At 36.3% G+C, this 21,086-nt stretch overlaps 1 non-coding gene across 1 annotated transcript; it reads right to left on the reverse strand.

Moving 5' to 3' along the window:
• Nucleotides 1-18,057: 18,057 nt before the first annotated feature.
• Nucleotides 18,058-18,176, reverse strand: LOC133761216 (5S ribosomal RNA). Its single transcript, XR_009866034.1, has one exon. It is a non-coding gene; the product is annotated as a 5S ribosomal RNA (ribosomal RNA).
• Nucleotides 18,177-21,086: the final 2,910 nt, after the last annotated feature.

Here is a 21,086-nt window from a genome sequence, read left to right on the forward strand (position 1 = left end):
AGTCAAGGGAGTGCCCAAGTCCCATCTCTAATCTTTGGTGGCCTGAACTACAAGTCTATAGTCACAGGCATGTTCTGTAGTAGTTTTTCTAAGGTAGACAATGCCCATGAGGAAAATTGTATTCTCACTTTAAAACTTTCTTTCCCTTTGGTCTGAAAGGGAGGTTTTTTTTTCTACTTACTGTATACTTCGCTGATGGCGATGTGAATCTAGCTATGAGATTATTAGTTAAGTTCTTATTTTGGCTATGCTATTACAGAAAAATGTTAGCCATCTCTTATAAGGTCTAAAGATTAAATTGTGCATCCTACAGATTCCTTCATAATAGAATTAGTTCCCTACCTTGAAGAGAATAGAGAAGTGAAAGAACAAGTTGGGCTTAGAATAGAGAAATGAGGGAGCAAGTCCTAGATCACTTGCTGACAATAGCAATATTACATGAATACTTAGCAAACCGTTTCAACCCTTAGATAAGAACTTAATAAAACATTTACCGGAAGGTCCAATGCCTTCTATAAATTTTAAGAATCATGTATTTGAAAACACGTCTTAAATATCTAACATGGTGTAGTTTGTTTAACCAGTAAACTTAAGCACAACCATATAAAATGTTTTTAGTTTCTTTCTACCAACAAGTTTAAAACATATGATACACAGATTCAGGTCACACAAATTAAAATGTATCTTTGATTGATTTTAGCAGCTTAAATTTATGGACAATCTTATCTAAAAGCCATTTAAAATAAAACTCTTAATAAAATTTCCCCATGTGGACATACAATATGTATGCACATATAACATAGCATAATAGACCAATATCAAAATCCAAAATATCTGGTTGAAATAAGATTCCTTAAAATCATGACATAACATAGACCAAATCTGATCATTGTTACAAGGTGGTTATTCAAGTGTTTGAAAATAAGCACATAGTTAAATAACCCATAGCTCTTTATCTCCTCCCTCTCTTTTTCCACTCTTAGATTTAACAGGGATCACTTTTCAGTTAAAATTTAAACACCTAAGAATAATTGTGTGTTAATTACAGAGTTCAACCACTAGTACTAGAACCACAACAACAACAACAAATACTAAAAAGGATAAAGTATTACATTGTACATCTAAAGTCAGGACAGGAGCTGATCAGTTCATTGTTGCTTATAGTGTCCATTTCACTTAACAGGTTTCCCCTTTGGCGCTCAGTTGTCACCGATCAGGGAAAACAAATGATATTTTTCTCTTTGGGACTGGCTTAATTCACTCAGCATGATGTTTTCCAGATTGCTCCATCTTGTTGCAAATGACTGGGTTTCGTTGTTTCTTACTGCTGTATAGTATTCTATGGAGTACATGTCCCATAATTTCTTTATCCAGTCTACTGTTGATGGGCATTTGGGTTGGTTCCAGGTCTTAGCTATTGTGAATTGAGCTGCAATAAACATTAATGTGCAGATGGCTTTTTTATTTGCCAAATTAATTTCCTTTGGGTAAATTCCAAGGAGTGGGATGGCTGGGTTGTATGGTAGGGTTATGTTCAGGTTTCTGAGGAATCTCCAGACAGACTTCCATAGTGGCTTAACCAGTTTGCATTCCCACCAACAGTGGATTAGTGTCCCTTTTTCCCCACATCCTCTCCAACATCTGTTGTTGGTAGATTTCTGAATGTGAGCCATTCTAACCGGGGTGAGATGGAACCTCATTGTGGTTTTGATTTGCATTTCTCTGATTGCTAGTGATCTTGAACATTTTTTCATGTGTCTGTTGGCCATTTGGATTTCCTCTTTGGAAAAATGTCTATTGAGGTCCTTGGCCCATCTCTTAAGTGGGTTGTTTGTTTTGTTGTTGTGGATTTTCTTGATTTCTTTGTAGATTCTGGTTATCAATCCTTTATCTGTAGTATAGTTTGTGAATATTTTTTCCCATTCTGTTGGTTGCCTCTTCACTTTCCTGACTGTTTCTTTTGAAGTACAGAAACTTCTCAATTTGATGCAGTCCCAAATGTTAATTTTGGTTTTGACTGCCTGTGCTGTTGGAGTATTTTCCAGGAAGTCTTTGCCTGTGCCTATATCTTGCAGGGTTTCTCCAATGCTCTCTAATAATTTGATGGTTTCGGGTCGTAGATTTAAGTCTTTAATCCATGTTGAGTGAATTTTTGTGTAAGGTGATAGGTATGGGTCTTGCTTCAAGCTTCTGCACGTGGAAATCCAATTTTCCCAGCACCATTTATTGAATAGACTGTCCTTATTCCAGGGATTAGATTTGGATCTTTGGTCAAATATAAGTTGGCTGTAGATGTTTGGATTGATTGCTGGTGTTTCGATTCTGTTCCATTGGTCTATCCATCTGTTTCTGTACCAGTACCATGCTGTTTTGATAACAACTGCCCTGTAGTATGTCCTAAAATCAGGTATTGTGATGCCTCCGGCTTTGTTTTTGTTGTACAGGATTGCTTTGGCTATTCGAGGTCTTCTGTGTCTCCATATGAATTTCAGCATCATTTTTTCCAGATCTGAGAAGAAGGTCTTTGGGATCTTGATGGGTATTGCATTGAATGTATAAATTGCTTTTGGGAGAATAGACATTTTGATGATATTGATTCTTCCAATCCATGAGCATGGAAGATTTCTCCATTTTTTGGTATCCTCTTCTATTTCTTTCTGTAAGGTTTTGTAAATCTTTAAATAAAATTACAATGTGAAAAAGTGTAGAATTCTTTACTTATTTTCATCCAGTACACAGACCATGTAAGCACTTCCAAAAGTTCATGAAAATTAGAACTAAACTATAAGTTCATTTCTGTGCAAAAATAAAATATAATTCTTGTATCTAAGTATATGCTAATTCTACCAGAATTCCTCCAGCTGAAAATGAGGTTGTCACACACATTTCTTAGTATACTTCCTTCCTTATCCCTTCTGTGAACAAGGGTTATGGTCCCTGCCCTCTGAAATTTTCTGGTGACATGAGCCAATATATGCTCTTGAGCATTTAAGCCTATTTGATTTGAGATTTCTGTTATTTTCAACCCAAGCATCCTAACTTATCCAGACAAGTAATAAGCCCTGTTGAGTGACTAAAGGATATTTATGGTTTTCTATGTGCTAGAAATGTCTTCTCCATATGTAAAAAACTAGCCTGATCCTTACCCTCAAGGATATCACAGACTACTTTAAATTGTGCAATGTAATGAGTTCAATAATAAAGAGATATTAATAGAGTAAGGTGGAAAAAGAGCAACTAACTCTTCTTGAAGGGTGAAAGGATAGGAAGGATTAGAAAATATTCTAATAGTAAACAATGCTTGGACTACATCTCAAAGGACAATTTTAAAAAATACATTCTCATTTCATTGTAAATGACAGAAACCTAAGTTAAAATGATTTTTCTAAAATGAATTGCAAGGGCAGGCACTTGGCATGTTGAATAAGATTTCACTGAAGATACCCTCATCATATATGGTAGACTGGACTTAGTACCCAACTCTGGCTTCTGATTCCAGGTTCCTGCTAATGCACACCTTGGAAGATAATACTTATAAATCAAATGACTAGATTCCTTCCACCCACATGGGATATCTGAATGGAGTTGCTGGCTCCTGGCTCCAGCCCCAGCCATCACAGGAATCTGGGGAGTCAATCAGTGGATGAGTGTTCTCTCTCTCTACTTTTCACTCTCTCTCACTCACTCTCTCTCAAAGTAATTAACAATTTATTAATTAAAAAAAATACAGATTCTCAATAGATGGGAGTGAAATTTTTGATGTAATCACTCAAACAACACCATCCAGAATCTGGTTACTATCTCTTTCTTCTGACTTCTTTATATGTATCTACTTTTCAGGCAGCCCTTCTGTATCTGATTACCAGTCGCCGGCGCCGCGGCTCACTAGGCTAATCCTCCGCCTTGCGGCACCGGCACACCGGGTTCTAGTCCCGGTCGGGGCACCGATCCTGTCCCGGTTGCCCCTCTTCCAGGCCAGCTCTCTGCTGTGGCCAGGGAGTGCAGTGGAGGATGGCCCAAGTCCTTGGGCCCTGCACCCCATCGGAGACCAGGGTAAGCACCTGGCTCCTGCCATCAGATCAGCGCGGTGTGCCGGCTGCAGCGTGCCTACTGCGGCGGCCATTGGAGGGTGAACCAACGGCAAAAGGAAGACCTTTCTCTCTGTCTCTCTCTCACTGTCCACTCTGCCTGTCAAAAAAAAAAAAAAAAGTTTACCAGTGCTATATTCAGATTTATCCTATCATCTTAAAATCCTAAGGAAAAAGAATCAAGGACCTCTTTCTCAGTGCTTTCAGCAACTTTTAACAAATGATGTCCCATTATTAGCTGGCCTGCATTATTTTTGATAACTCATTTGTGTCATTTTCCCCATATAAACATGTCATTTTCTTTGTCTTTGAAATTATCTTAGCTCTAGGATCTCACTAACTTGACTATAATTTGCCTAGATGAGGCTGTCCATGTATTTTTCCTGTTGGTGTTCACTAAAATTCTTGAATCTATAAATTTACATTATTCACAAGTTTGGAAAATTTTAGACCATCATTTGTCTGATGTTTTCTGTCACACTCTTCCTATTCTTCCTTTGAGACTCCAATTACATGTATGTTAGATCATTCAATATTTTCCCACAGGTCTCTGAGATTCTCTTAATATTTTCCAATCTGTTCTTTGTACTTCACATTGGATAACTGTTATTAATTTACCTAACTTTGTTTCTTCTGTTATCTTCATACTATTCTTGATATCGGTACACTTGCTCTTTCAGATACTTTATGTTCAGTTCTAAGATTTTCATTTACCTCTTATTGTATTGCTTGTATTACACTGAGCAAGCACTGCTGCTGAGTTGCTCTAAGACATAGACAATTCACTTAGCCTACCTGCACTTCCATTTCCTCATAAGTAAAGAACAATGATTGTGATTAGGCAAGATAATTGTGAAGATTAAATGTATAGATTATTTTCTACAAAGAGTTTTCACACAATGGCAACTACTATTAAGATGAATTGTTTTAATTGCCTTCTAACTTTTCTATTGCCAATTCAATCCATTCTTCACTGTAGACCAGACGTATCTCTATCTAATATCACTCTCATGATTAAGTGATTTAATGATGTATTAATACTTATAATACCTTAATTTCTTTATTTGACATCTCAAAATTTCATTGTTCAGTGCTACTTCTTTATCAGACACATCTCTCAACATTTGTACATGTTCTGAGATCTGAACTGTCTTATCACTTGCAGGTTTCCCACATGGTCAACACAACAATTTTTTTCCCACATACTGCTACAGGAGTATGCATGACCCATCCCCTACCTTTCATATATTTGTCATCTTGCAACACCTAGTTCAGGTGCAGTATTTTTTGTGAATTCCTTGCATTGTATGAGTGTCTCTGTTATTAGACTTTATTTTATGGTGATGGCTGTCTATCATAAAATGTCTTTTTCTTCCCTCTCTCCCCAGACTACAGGATCTTCAATGGATGGCATGAGCATGCTGTATTTAATTTTGGCTCTTGAGTCCATAGGCACAAAACTAAGACAGTAAAAAGCTGAAAACAGTACTTACATGATGAATAAATGCAAGTAGATATGAAAACTATGTACATGTTTGAGAAGAAAGAAACATATAGACTTTTACAGATCTTAAAATAGATACACAATAAATGCTCACTCTTATGAACAACTGTATTAGCAAAATATGACTGAATAAAAATTAACCTTAAAATTTAGGGACTAAAGTAAGGAAAACTGTTATATCACAGTTCCTAAAACTCAGGATTCATGATGTAACGTTTGCTTTTGATACTTTTGATTCAAGGTCTCTCACAAGTCTGCCAGCAAGATGGTAGCCAAGACTGTAGCCCTTTCAAGGCTCAAGCAAAGGAGGATCCATTTCCAAATTCACTTATGTAATTGCTCTCAGGCATCAGGACCTTGATGTTTGTCTGAAGAAATCATTCTTGCCACTTGGGCCACTCAAAGGACAGATTTCAAGTTGGCAATTGAGGGACAGGCATTTGACCTAACAATTGGGATGCAGGTTGGGATATTCACGCCTCATGTTGAACTGCTACAGTTGGAGTCCTGGCTCTACTCCCAATTCTAGCCTCCTGTTAATGTGTACTGTGAGGCAGCAGGTAATGGCTTTAGTAGTTGGGTCTCTGGTACCCACAAAGGAGATCCTGAATGCAATCTTGCTTCCTGGGTTTGATCTGAATTAGCTGTGGCTGTTAATAATATTGGGGAATCATGAACAATTGGGTAAAAGCAGCTGTCTGTCTCTCTGTGTCTGTCTGTATTTGTATGTGTGTGTCTCAAATTTTTTAAATGTTAAATAATTTCAACAAATGGTAGCTGGTTTCCTTAAAAGTAAGTGAACAGGAGAGCTAAGTTGGACCACTCAAGTTAGAATAAGCTCCTTGTAACCTAATCATGAGACTGTCTACCACAATGACAACTGCCAGATTTAGACATGTGTTCTTCTAATAATAAATATAATACTTTGGTGGCTGGCATTGTGAAGTAGTAGACTAAACCTTCACCTGCATCACCAGCGTCCCATAATGGGCACCAGTTCATACCCTGGTTGTTCCTCTTCCTATTCAGCTCCCTACTAATGGTCTGGGAAAGCAGTGGAAGATGGCCAAGTGCTTGGGCCCCTGCAGTCTCTTGGGAACTTGGAAGAAGTTCTGGCTCCAGGCTTTGGATTGACCCAACTCCGGTCATTGCAGCCATCTGGGGAGTGATACAGCAGATGGAAGGCTTTTCTCTGTTTCTCCCTCTCTTTGTCTGTAACTATGCCTCTCAAATAAATAAAAAATATTTAAAAGTATATATAATCCCTTGTCATCACTAATAATTTGGAAACTAATATGTGAAGAAGGAAAAGTCTTACCTTCTAGTGAAAACCAGTTGATATTCTGGAGTATGAATCTAATTGTTAAATCATATTTGTATAGTTGAAATGTTAGCATGCATATCTTGTTTTCAATTATGTTTCTGAAAATGTTATACTTAACATTGTAATATATATATGGTATTGTTCATCCATTCTTTATTTGTTGATTATTCATAATAGTCATATTTTTGCTGTTATAACCAAGAATCAATAAACAGTTTTCAAACGAGTGAGCATAACTTGAAAATGAAGGAATAAAATAACTTTAAAAGTGGAGGCAGACATCAAATGAAGACTAGATAAAGAAATTATGGAATATGTACACCATAGAATACTACACAGTGGTAAAAAAAAATCTGGTCGTTTGCAACAAAATGGATGAAACTGGAAAACAGCATACTTATTGAAGTAAGCCAGTTCAAAAGGACAAATACCATATGTTCTCCCTTACCTGTGATAACTAATAGAGCACCTTTTAAACACAGCAGACTCATAGAATGACAAATGCCCTAAACAGCACTCTGGCCTTAGAATCAGCCCTTAAGGCATTCAGATCTGGCTAAAAAGCCCATGAGAGTATTTTGGTCATGGAAAGCCAAGATGCTGTGGCAAAATGACCTAAATGAAAGATTTCTGTGAGTGAGATCTTGGTGGAAAGAAGGGGCCATCAAAGAAGGAGGTACTTTTCTCTGAACGGAGGAGAGAACTTCCACTTTGACTATGGCATTGTCTAAATAAGGTTGAAGTTTGTGAACTTAAGAGGCTTCCATAGCCTTGGCAGCTCATAACAAGAACCTCTGGTGATTACTGATGTCATAAATAAGAGTGTCAGTTGTTAAATCAACAACAGGATTCACTGTGCACTTACTCCCCATATAGGATCTCTGTCCTTAATGTGTTGTACTATGAGAATTCACGGTAAAACTAGTCTTCAAACAGTACGTTATATTGTGTCTGTGTGAGTGCAAACTGTTGAAATCTTTACTTAGTATAGAGTTGATCTTCCATATATAAAGATCATTGAAAATTAATCTTGAAGAATGGGATGGGAGAGGGAATAGGAAATAGGATTGTTTGTGGGTGGGAGGGGGGTTATGGGGGGAAGAACTGCTATAGTCCAAAGTTGTAGTTTTGAAATTTATATTTATTAAATAAAAGTTTTCTATAAAAAAAGGCAATCTATAGAAATGAAATTGGCACTTTGAGAAGCAATGACTTTGAACAGTCCTTGTCTCATCTGTTGAGGAAGTTTTTTTTTTTTTTCATACTATTTGTTGAAATCTTTACTTAACATAGAGTTAATTGAAAACAGATCTAATTAAAAATTAAGAAAAGAAATAGGGAGGGAGGAGGAAGAGGGTGGGAGTGCAGGTAGGAGGGCGGGTACAGTGGGAAGAATAACTAAATTCCTAAAGTAGTAATTATGAAATGTGTGAAGTTTCTGTTCCTTAAATAAAAGGTTCCTGGGGGAAAATAATTTTTAAAAATGAGGGCAGGATATTATAACTACCATAACTGAAAGAACACAATACCCTGTGCCATTGTTAGAGGAAGTTGTTTCTTTCCTGTCTACCTGTTTGATTTGTGGTTTATCTTGATAGGATTTTCTTCTCTCCAATCAGAGGAATCTTTAATTTATGCCTCATTCAAATTCTTCTTCAAAGGTGGAAAAGATACACTTCATTAACTGATCACAAACAACCCTGCTGTGTTTTTTGGTAACAACAATAACTTTTACTTAATGTTTTGCCTTGTGAAGAAAGTAAGTCAGGTGTTATTGTGATCTACATATTCCAGAAATGTAGAGTTTAAGACTGTTTGCTCCAGGTCATACAACTGTTAAGTGATGGCATGTGAAATTACATAATTGACCACTTTATACAAATTAAAAAATAAACATACATACACACAAAAACCAACTGACATCTTTAACTGCTTAAATGAATTTCTAACTGAAGACTTCAAGTCCATGTCCAGTTTTCAAAAAAGCCAATCAATATACTAATTTATATCTTCAAATAAAGATTTCAAATTTAGTTTAATTCGGTTTACCTGAAAGCTAACTAACATATTGAACTACATCTTCAAATCAAACATTCAAGTTTATATAGTTTCAGTGATATTTTAGGGTTGCTGATTCTAACCAGAAACCTGCAGACAGCAACTTTTGGAATTCTGAAGGGCTTCCATGGTTACTATGATAACTATTTCTTGAGTTTGCTAACAAAAATGGCATACTGTAAACTTTCTAGGAAGATTTCTGACATACAAAAATAACATCCATATAAGGGGGTGCATGTGGCACAATGGTTAAGTTGCTGCTCCACACTCACACCCCATTTCAGAGTGCCTTGTTCCGGTCCTTCCTCTACCCTGCTTCCTGCTCAAGTGCACCATGGGAGGCAGCAGGGGATGGCTCAATAACATGGGTTCTTGAAACTGTGTGGAAGACTGAATTGAAAGTTCTGGCACCTGACTTTGGCCTGGCCAGCTCTAGCTGCTGTAGATAATACAAAGAATGACCCACGGGATCAAAGATTGCTCTCTGTCTGTCTTCATATGTTTCTTTCTCTCTCTCTCTCCCTCTGCATCTCTGCTTCTGCCTTTCCAAAACAATAAAGGTAAATGAAAATTTTAAAATGCATCGATAATATACTAAAAATTTTACACTATAAAATTGCTATCATATCTTGAAACATTTTTAATATTATTATTATATTATTATATATTAAATTGCAATATTATTAATAGGAAAACTAAGTACATACCCACATTTTTTCTAATTCACAGAAATGAGAATTATGAGCATATACTTTGAAGGGACAGTTCATGTTTCTGCATACATTTTTTTTTGCCTCGTTTTTATTTTAAAAACACAGATTCATTGTAAATTGCTAAAAGTTTGCTTTGACCCTCCAGAAAGTCTTTCTCCTTTTCTTTTCCTCTCATTTGAGTGGATTATTTAAATTTTCACTTTGACAGAATTATAAATTCACAACAATTATGAATTCACAACAATTATAAATTTACAAGAAGTTGTAAAGATAATATATAGAAATCTCACATATATAACTTTTCTAATAATGACATCTTATAGAATGATGATACAATATCAAAACTCAGATACTGACTTTGGTATTAAATGTGTATATAGTTCTATGCCATTTATAAAATGTATAGGTTTATAACAATACACGTGAAATCATGACATAGAAGTATCACATCACTAAAACAGCATGGCTTCTGTTACTCCCTACTCATCATCTCTACTTGCCTGACTCCATCACCGTTAACTGTCAGTGGTCTTGTTCCCCACATTTGTATTTTTTTTTCACTTTAAGGATATTATTTCAGTGGAATCATATGGTTTTCATCACTTTTTACATTAGCTTGTTTTTTGCTTCTCTCAGTATAATATCCTCAAGATCAACTCAAGATGATGGTTATCTGCAGGCATTTTTGTCATTGAATAGTGTTGTATGATATAAATGGACTCATTTGTTGAATGATTCTGGGTGGATATTTTTAACTTAATTTATAAACTAGATTCAGAAATGACCATGAAAAATAATTCATTTATTTATTTATTTGAAAGGTAGAGCAACGGAGAGAGAGAGGGGGAGAGAGATATTTTCATCCACTGGTTCACTACTCAAATGTCTGCAATAGCCAAGTCTGGGCGAGGCCATAACCAGGAGCTTAGGATCCTATCTCAATCTCCCACATGTGTACCAGGGTCCCAAGTATTTTGGCCTTCCTCCATTATTCTCCCAGTCTACTCTGCTAGATCAGAAGCAGAGTAGCCATGACTCAAAACTGTCACTCTGATATGGGATGCTGGTTCCACAAGCAGCAGCTTCACCCACTGCATCAAAAAGTCAGTACCTAGAAAAATCTTGTTTACCTGTAAGCTATTTTTTATGGTTCTAAGAAATTTTCACTGTTATTTTTTCCTTTTTTAAATGAAGAAAGTAATTGAAGGGAAAACATAAAAGCTATGCATGATTAATGCCAATTTCAGATTGAGCAAAATCAATATAGCAGAATAGGGATTTCTGAAAGATACTTCTGTCCCATATTTTTGTTTGAATTTTCGTTTAATGTTGGTACACAAGTACCAACATCCAAAGAGCCATTCAAGTAAACCAAGAAGCAGAACAAAAAGCAAGAATCAACTTCTAGACCCAAAGTCAAATATAGATTAAAAACTTTGATATTTTGTCATGAAATGTGTATGTTTTAATAAAGCTATCACAATCATTTATTTCTAATCCCTGACTTTCTGTCTAGACCAATATAATCTTGATTAGAAGTTATGAAGAAAAGTAAACTTAATTCAGTTTACAGAAGCCCTTGGTTTTCTCTGTGGTGTATAGTTTCAATATGCTGTCAGTAATATTTCCCAAAGGTTTTGCAGGTAACTTAATGACAACAAAAATCCCAGCCCTTGATTTCTGGTTGAAACCATATCTCATACTCTGATTTGCATTCAGATTGCTAGCAGGTTTATGAAGTGAATTATCCTTTTTATTGTTATTTGTAACTTAAAAGACAAGTAGTAAAATCACTAGTGAGCAATTAAGATCTATTACTTTATGATGATTGTGAGGCATTTTATTAAAATATTTTTCTTATTTTTATAAATTATTTTGAAAAATAATTTACTTGACGTTAGTGTCAAACAGTATCTAGTTATACAGCATGAACAATGAGTTATTCTGCATTGTTGTAATTCAAAGTAAAAATTCATATATAGCAAATAAAGACTTACTGCCTCTAACATTTAAACAGCTTTTAAAAAATATTTATTTATTTATTTATTTATTCATTTGATATGTGGAGTTACAGAGAGAGAGAGAGGGAGAGACAGAAAGAAAGGTCTTCCATCAGCTTACACACTCCACAAATGGCTGCAATGGCCAGAGCTGAGACAGCTTGAAGCCAGAAGCCTCTTCCGGATCCCCCACAGGGATGCATGGGCCCAATCAGTTGGGCTGTCTTCCACTGCTTTCCCAGGCCATATGCAGGGAGCTGAACTGGAAGAGGAGCTTTTAGAAATCAACAAAATCTGGATGATTCCAACATCACATATTAGGGAATGACTTATCCTCTAGGCTAGTGAAAAAAAGGGGGGAGAAAGTGTAGAAAGTATACTCTGAAGAGAGAATTGGAGAGAAAATTGCACTGGAAATCCTACCAGAGGAAGAGGAACACCATGGACTTGTGTGGCGGGTGCAGATGCACAGCAGCCAAGAGCTGGAGCAGGAGGTAGATTGGTGGCCGATTGGCAGCAGCTTGGAGACAGGGGTAAGATCAGACTGCAGAAACCCATGGTGATAGAGCTGGAGGGAGCATGTAGCTTGAGTCTGGACTGAAGCTGCGAGGGCTAATGAATGACTGCGGACCCAGTTGAAGTAGAGGGGTATAATTTATCTTGCCCAAATTTCCACACCAGCTCCTGCTGCCCAGTTGAGAAAGGGTTGGCACCATTTTGGGTTTGGGCAGCAGCTTCACTGGCTGAGACACAATGCCTTCTCAGCAGTATTGATGGCACTGGCAAGGAGATAGCAGCATTTGGCCAGTGGATCTTGTGTATGTGTATGATCCAGAGATTGTAGTGGAGGAAAAAAATCTGCAGTTCCCATTTACTTTAACCCTGGCTGGAAGGTGGCTGAGCACACATGTAGAACTTAAGGTGTGCCTAGCCTCCCAGGAACAAAATGGCTAGGTGGAGCTGGCTAAGGGAACATCTGCCCCTCTGTTGACTGGACAGCTGGCAGAACAGAGAGAAACCTCTGCACACAGTGACTGTGGGAGCCTTGTGTGCTGAGACTGTGGGGATTCAAAGGTTACATAAGAAGGTGCAGGGTGCAGTTGGGTCCCTGGAAAATCACACTCAGAGCTCACTGGTTGCTTGGAGCAGGTAATTACAGCAGAAACTGCTCATATTGAGGACTGCACAGATCATTCATTTGTGCAGTTCAATGGTGGCACAGATGACTGTTGAACACACTGGCAGCTAACACCAAAGCATTGTTCAGCTTGGAAGACAGGTGAGAGGGTGATCTCACCAATAGAGGTGACCTTTGATCCAGTTCTTTAAACAAGAGGAGAACCAGCAAGCCCAATTTTTGAGTTACCTTGGATACTCATCCCACAATGGAGCACTTATCAAAACTCACTGGCCACATCCACCACATATTTCTTGGTATTCACTGAAAGTGAAGACATTCCACTAAGTCACAGAGGTATACTTCAAAAATAAAAGCCATCAGGGGGGTGGGGGTGGGGGTGGGGAGACAATCAACTCCACAAATGCCTAAATCAAATGCAGAAATTCAAGAAACAAAAATATGGAAGACAGCATGACTCTCCACCCAAAGGAACACAATATTTCAATATTAGAATGTGAAGATGAAGAGACTGATCAATTCCAGAAATGGAATCTAAAAAAAAAAAATCAAAAGATTACTCAAAAGCAATCAGAAGCAAAACCATGAACCAAAGAAACAATACATGACATGAATGAAAATATTTTCCATGAAATTGAGATTTTAAAGAGAAATCAAAATGAAACATCAGATAAGAATTCAATAGATTAAATAAAAATGAAAAGCCTTAACAGCAGACTTGGTGAGCCAGAAGAAAGAATATCTGAGCAAGCTAGAAGACAAATTCTTGGAAATCTTTCAGTCAGACTTAAAAAAGAAAAAAGAAGCAGCTAGAAAATGTAAAAACAGTGTTGGAAATTTAAAGGATACTATCAAATGACCCAATATACAGGTTTTAGGAGTTCTTGAAGGTGTGAAAAGAGAATGGACAGGAAAGCCTGTTTACCACAATAGTTATAGAAAACTTCCCCAATTTGGAGAAAGCAAGGGATATCCAAGTATAAGAAGCACATGAACTCCTAACAGACATAACCAGAAAAGATCTTCACTACAAAACATTGTAGTCAAACTTTCCACAGTAAAACATAAAGAAAATATTCTAAAATGTACATGATAGAAACACCAGATTATCTCCAATTCAGAAGATCACCAATCAGACTCACAGCTGAATTCTCATCAGAAACCCTGTAGGTTAAAAGAGATGGCAAGACATAGTCAAAGTCTTAAAGGGAAAAAAAAAAAACATTCAACCCAGAATCCTATATAGCCTGCCAAGCTCTCATTTCATAAATGAGTTGAAATAAAGACCTTCCATAACAAAGAGAAATTGAAAGAATTTGTCACCACTCGCCCAGCCTTAGAAAAGTTGCTTAAGGATGTGCTACACACAGAAACACAGAAAAACAGTCATCATTACATAAGAATGTGAAGGCAAAAAATCCTGCAATAAAAGTAAAAAAGAAATGCTAAATAAACAATAGGAATATTTTGTGGAAAAATGGAAGAGCCAAGTCATTACTTATCACTAGTCAAATTGAATGTAAACAGCCACAACTCTCCAGTTAAAGGATACAGACTGGCTGACTGGATTAAAAAACCAGACCCATCTATTTGCTGCCTATAGAAACAGATCTCACCAACAAAAATACACACAGCCAGAAAGTGAAAGGATGGAATAAGATATTCAATGCTAATGGAAAGCAAAAAAGGCAGATGTTGCCATCCTATTATCAGACAAAATGGAATAACACAAAAACTATTAAAAGAGATGAAGAACAGCACTATGTAATAATTAAGGGATCAATTCACCAGGAAGATTTGACTATAATAAATGTATATTCCCCCAGTTAAGGACACCTGACTATTTAAAGAAATGTTAATGGGTCTAAAGGGAGGCATAGACTACAACACAATATAACAGGGGACTTCAACACCCCACTCATCAATGGAAAGATCAAGTAGAAAGAATATCAACAAAGAAACAGAGCTAATCGACATTATGGACCAAATGGACATAATTGATATCTACAGAGTTTGTCACCCAACAGTTTCAGAATACACATTCTTCTCATTAGTGCCTGGAACTTTCTCTAGGATAGACCATATGCTAGACCATAAAGCACATCTCAGCAAATTCTAAAAACTGAAATCATATGCATCTTCTCAGACTGCAATGGAATGAAGATGGAAATCAACAACTCAAGAAACTCCAGATCATATGCAAACACATAGAAACTGACCAACATACTATAAATGAACAGTGGGTCATTAGAAGAAATCATAAGACAAATAAAAAAATTTCTGAAAATGAATGAAGATTACAATGTATCATATCAAAACTTATGGGATATAGCAAAAGCAGTTTTAAGAAGGAGGGTTATAGCAATTGGTGCCTACATGAAGAAACTGGAAAGGCACTAATACATGAGACATCAATGCATCTCAAGGACCTAGAAAACAAGAAACCAAGCCCCAAAGTAGTAGGAGGAAAGAAATAATTAAAATTAGAGAAGCAATAAAAAAATGAAACAAAAAAATACAAAAATGCAGTGAAATTAAGAGCTGGTTTCTCGAAAAAATAAATATTTTGATATTTGACCCAATTAATATATATTATTTTATTTTGATATTTGGCCCAATCAACCAAAAAAAGAGGGAGAAAATCCAAATCAATAAAATCAGAGATGAAAAAAAAGTAACAATAGATACCACAGAAATAAAAAGAATCATCATTAATTATTACAAAGAGCTGTATGGCTACAAATTGGGCAATTTGAAAGAAATGGATAGATTCCTGCACACATACAATCTACCAACATTGAGACATGCAAACATAGAAAATCTAAACAGATCAATAACCGAGATGAAGATTGAATCAATAATAAAGACCTTCCCAACAAAGAAAAGTCCAGGACTGGACATATTTTCTATTGATTTCTACCAGACATTTAAGAAGAACTAATTCCAATTCTTTTCAAGCTATTCAAAAAACTGAAGGGAGTGAATCCTCCCAAACTGCTTCTATGTAACTTTATCACCTTAATTCCTGAACCAGAAAGATACAACAGAGAAAAAGTAGTATAGAACAATATTCCTGACGAATACAGATGCAAAAATACTCAATAATTGCTAATTGAATCCAACAACACATCAGAGAGATCATTCACCTTGATCAACTGGAATTTACCATGGTATGCAGGGATGATTCAACATTTGCAAATCAATCAATGTGATACATCAGATTAACAAACTGAAGAACAAAAATCATATGGTTAAACAGATGCAGAGAAAGCATTTGATAAAATATAACATCCTTTCATAATGGAAACCTTAAGCAAATCAGGTATAGAAGGAACATTCCTTAATATGATCAAGATAATTTATGACAAACCCATAGCCAACATGATATTGAATGGGGGAAAAACTGGAAGCATTCCACCTAAAATCCAGAACCAGGAAAGGAGGCCCACTCTCACCATTGCTATTAAATATAGTTCTACCAGTATTAGCCAGAACCATCAGGCAAGAAAATAAATTCAAAGGGATATGAATTAAGAAGGAGGAGGTCAAACTATCCCTATTTGCAGATGATATATATATATATATATCCCATATATATATATGGGATCAAAAAGACTCCACAGAGAGACTATTGGAACTCATAAATGAGTTTAGTAAAGTGGCAGGATTCAAAATCAACACAAAAATCAATAGCCTTTATATACACAGACAATGCCATGGCTGAGAAAGAACTTCTAAGATCAGTCCCATTCACAGTAGCTCCAACAATAATTAAATACCTTGGAATACATTTAACCAAGGTTGTCAAAGATCTCTATGATGGAAATTACAAAACACCAAAGAAAGAAATATTAGAGGACATTAAAAAATGTAAAAATCTTCCATGTTCATGGACTAGAAGAATCAACATAATCAAAATGTCCATAAAACCAAAAGCAATTCACAGATTCAATGTGATCCCAATCAAAATAGTAGTGACATTCTTCATAGATCTAGAGAAAATGATGCTAAAATTCATATGGAAACACAAGAAACCCCAAATAGCTAAAGTATTTTTATACCACAAAAACAAAGCTGGAGGCATCACAGTACCTTATTTCAAGACATGCTAAAGAGCAGTTATAATCAAAACAACCTGGCGCTTGCACAAAAATAGACACATAGACCAACGGAACAGAATAGAAATGCCAAAAATAATTCACACACCTACAACTATCTTTTACAAAGGAGCTAAAGCCAATCCCTAGAGCAAGGACAATCTCTTTAACAAATGGTGCTGGGAAGACTGGATCTTCACATTCAAAAGTATGAAACTAGACCCATTCCTTACACCTTACACAAAAATCCACTCTAAACGGATCAAAGACCTAAATCTATGACCAGATACTATCAAACTACTAGGGAACAATAGGGAAAATGTGCAAGACATTGGCATAGGCAAAGACTTTTTGGAAAAGATCCAAGAAGCACAGACAATCAAAGCCAAAATTGATAAATGGGATTTCATCAAGCTGAGAAGCTTCTGCCTTGCAAAAGAAACATTCAGCAAAGTGAAATGGAAACCAACAAAATAGGAGAAAATATTTGCAAACTACACAAGTGATAAAAAGTTAACATTCAGAATCTATAAAGGGCTCAAGAAACTCAACAACAAGTCAAATAATCCAATTAAGAAATAGAGGACTTGAAGAGAGGAAATTTAAATAAGCAACAGACACATGATAAGAAGCTCAGGATCACTAGCCATCAGGGAAATGCAAATCAAAACCACAGTGAGGCCCTGTGCAAAAAATGGAGAAATTCAAATGGTTAATAAACATATTTAAAATATTCAATCTCAGTAATAACAATGAAGATGCTAATCAAGGTAACATTAAGACAATATATCACATTTTAAAATATTCATTTTCTCTTTTAGTTATTATAGCCTATGTTGGAAAGTGTTCTAGGAAATAGTCATTCATGTTCAGCTTAAATAGGACTGTCAAAACACTTAAAAGCTTAGAAACACTGTCTTACAAAATTGTACTGTAAGGAAATTAATATGGGTATGCTAAGTGTTTAGGTATGACATATCACTACTTTTCTAATATGAAAAAAATTAAAATATGGCCAAAGACTAGAGGTTGGTTAAATAAATTTTGTGTATTTTAAAATAAAATTTTGTGTATTGTTTATTAAGATTATATACAACTACACTTGATGTTAGCCAAAAGGCCGAGAAGCGATAAAAGCCTACAGCACCTGGTATTCCCAGGCGGTCTCCCATCCAAGTACTAACCAGGCCCGACCCTGCTTAGCTTCCGAGATCAGAGGAGATTGGGCGCGTTCAGGGTGGTATGGCCATACACTCCAACAACTAAAAAATATGTTCTATAGAAAAACAATTGATAAGTCTATATTTGAGGTCTCTCTTAAGTAACAATAATTTGTATAGCCATTTCAGTCGGGGGTGCTTATAGATGTATGTTTGTGCTCATAGTTAATATCCTTGACTAGTAGGGGACAAATGCTGAGAATATGACACACCAAGATAATTGCAACTTTTATTTCATGTGGTTTTGTCCTTTATTGTCCTTACTTGTACTTTTATGCAGTCATTATGTATTACTATCACAGTAAGTATTGAAAAATAAACAAAATGGAATCTATTTTAAGAAGAAATTAGAGACCGGTGTACCATTTATCTTGGTAAGTTTGACAAGAATGATAGCTCTATGATGAGCTTTTGGAGACTCATGTTGCATAGTATGAATCCTTATACAAAGAGTGACAATTTGGCTAGAGAAAAATAACATTGTTGATTCTAGAGTATTGCGAATTGAAACACATTGACTCATCTTCTTCATGTTTTCATTACTTTAGTCTCAAACTTGAAGACTTGAAGAACAATAAATCTCAGTGGTTCTCAGACTTTTCAAATTCCACTGGGGATGAAGGTCCATGTTTCCTTTGTACTTCAGGTGTTCACATGTGGTTCAACTGGTAGACCCCTTTACAATCAGGCAGGTCTTTGATTTAGTAATTGATAACCTGACTTACTGTAAAATGCCTTAGGAAATGTATGTCTATTGCCTCTGCTTATGAGAATTTTAAACCTTTCAACCTATGTCTCTGGTGATTACAGAATGCATTTGTTCCTCTGTGTGCCTCATAAAATCTTAGAGTAAGGAAAGGCATCACAGAAAGTATTTTTTGCTATGTAGTATCTCTGAGGCAAGTCATTATACCATCTCTGCTCACTTGCCCTGCACATTCAGGAAAAGCTATTCCTTTCTTGTGTACTTACATGCCTACCAACCCTGTACATTCCACTCATCTCCAGCTCGTCTCAGTTCCCAAACAACACCTTGCACTTTCCTGAGTTCTTGGCTTTGTGAACTCTGGTTCTTCACTTCAACACTTCCTTCTCTTTCACGTATGTCAAAAGCCATCTCATCCTATTTGCTTAAGGAATCATTATGTTATTCTACTACTGCCTCTTCCTATGTTGACATTACTTTGCTTCAGGGAGAATGCATTGATACATCATTTGCACTTTCTAAGAAATCTATCTTTTTGATTTTTCACTTCCCATAATATGTGACTTAGGGCCTTTCAATCAGCAGATACTCAGAAGATAAAGGATGAATCCTAACATACAGATGCTTTTGGGCTTCAGAATTCTCTCAGATATGAAAAAGACAGTATGGACTGGGGGAAAGTGACTGAATTTGAGAGCTCTTTTAAAAGAATAGATCGTGGTACTACAGTTGATATATTACATTGAAGTCTTAAGTTTTAGCGTGCATGCACACACACAAACACACACACACACCACTTTTTAACAATTATACATAGTGACATATGAATAGTTTATGAATAACTTTCCCACCGAAAATTATCTCTGTAGTGTTTGAAAGTGATTTTAGCTATTATTTATAATTTTTTTCTTTTACTCTTATTTATCTTAGTAATTTGCTTAAAAATGCCCTTCATTCATCAGAATAATCATAAATTCACAAAAAGTGAGATTACCCATGCAATAAATATTTGTCAGGTGTAATCCTAAGTGTTAACAGCAGTTGCACATATGTACACACACAGGGACAGAGTTCTCTGCCCTCATGGAGCTTACCTTCTACAAGGGAGAGTGAGAAAACAAGAAAAATGAGTAAACTCTGAAATATATCAGATAGTGATAAATACTATGAAGGAAAATAAATAACAGGCTATCAGTGTTTGGATTCTAAATAAATCAGAATAACAAACTTTAATGAATATCTCATACTAGAATTCTTCATGTGCTTTGTTTCTTATTTCTTGCCATCATTCCATCATTCCATCTGCATCTATTTAGTAGTAGGATAAAGCATAATGGAGTGTGTACTGCACTGAAAGCACAGTATATGTTTTACTACTACAACTATGCTGGAACTTTGAAGAACTTGGAGAATTATTGAGAAATGATAAACAAACTTGTGCAAAAGCAAGTTCACATAGTTTATCAGAGTCAATAAAACAAAAATCAGGTAACATTATTTTTATCAGTTTTCTTATTGGTAAGACACAATTAGACCATTTAGAATTAGAAATTTGACTCCAGTTCCGTAGGACCTATATTACAGTGTCATGGGATTAAATGACAATAAAATAAATTATGTATTCATCAGCAACTGTTTGCACATAACCATTCAGAGCTGCTTCTTTCTCATTAAACTTAAACTTATCCTGTCAATAGCCAATAGCACATATTAGGTGTGAGAAGCACCCTGAATTGTGAAGTCAAACTGCGATCTTTTATTAACTTGTGGCTTCCTGAGAAAAGTGATAGAGGCCTTAGATAAGGCACTTCCAAGGAAAGTAAGAAGGAAGGAGTGATGAGGGAGCAGGGAGGCAGGGAGTGAAGACATGGAGGAGAAGGAAAGGGGAAGGGAAGGAGAAAATCAAAAGGAAGGAAAAAGAGAGGCAGAAGGGGCTGCCGTCTTTTTTTAAAAGATTTATTTTATTTATTTGAAGGACAGTTACAGAGAGAGATAGACACAGAGAGAGACAGAATCCGCTGGTTCACTCCCCAGATGGCCGCAATGGCCAGAACTGCGCCGATCCAAAGCCAGGAGCCAGGAGCTTCTGCCGGGTCTCCCACGTGGATGCAGGGGCCCAAGCACTTGGGCCATCTTCCAGTGTTTTCCCAGGCCATAACAAAGAGCTGGATCTAAGAGGAGCAGCCGGGTCTCAAACCGGCACCCATATGGGATGCTGGTGCTTCAGCAGAAAAAAAG

This window comes from Lepus europaeus, chromosome 5 (genome assembly GCF_033115175.1).
Source record: "Lepus europaeus isolate LE1 chromosome 5, mLepTim1.pri, whole genome shotgun sequence".
NCBI classification, from domain to species: Eukaryota; Metazoa; Chordata; class Mammalia; order Lagomorpha; family Leporidae; genus Lepus; species Lepus europaeus.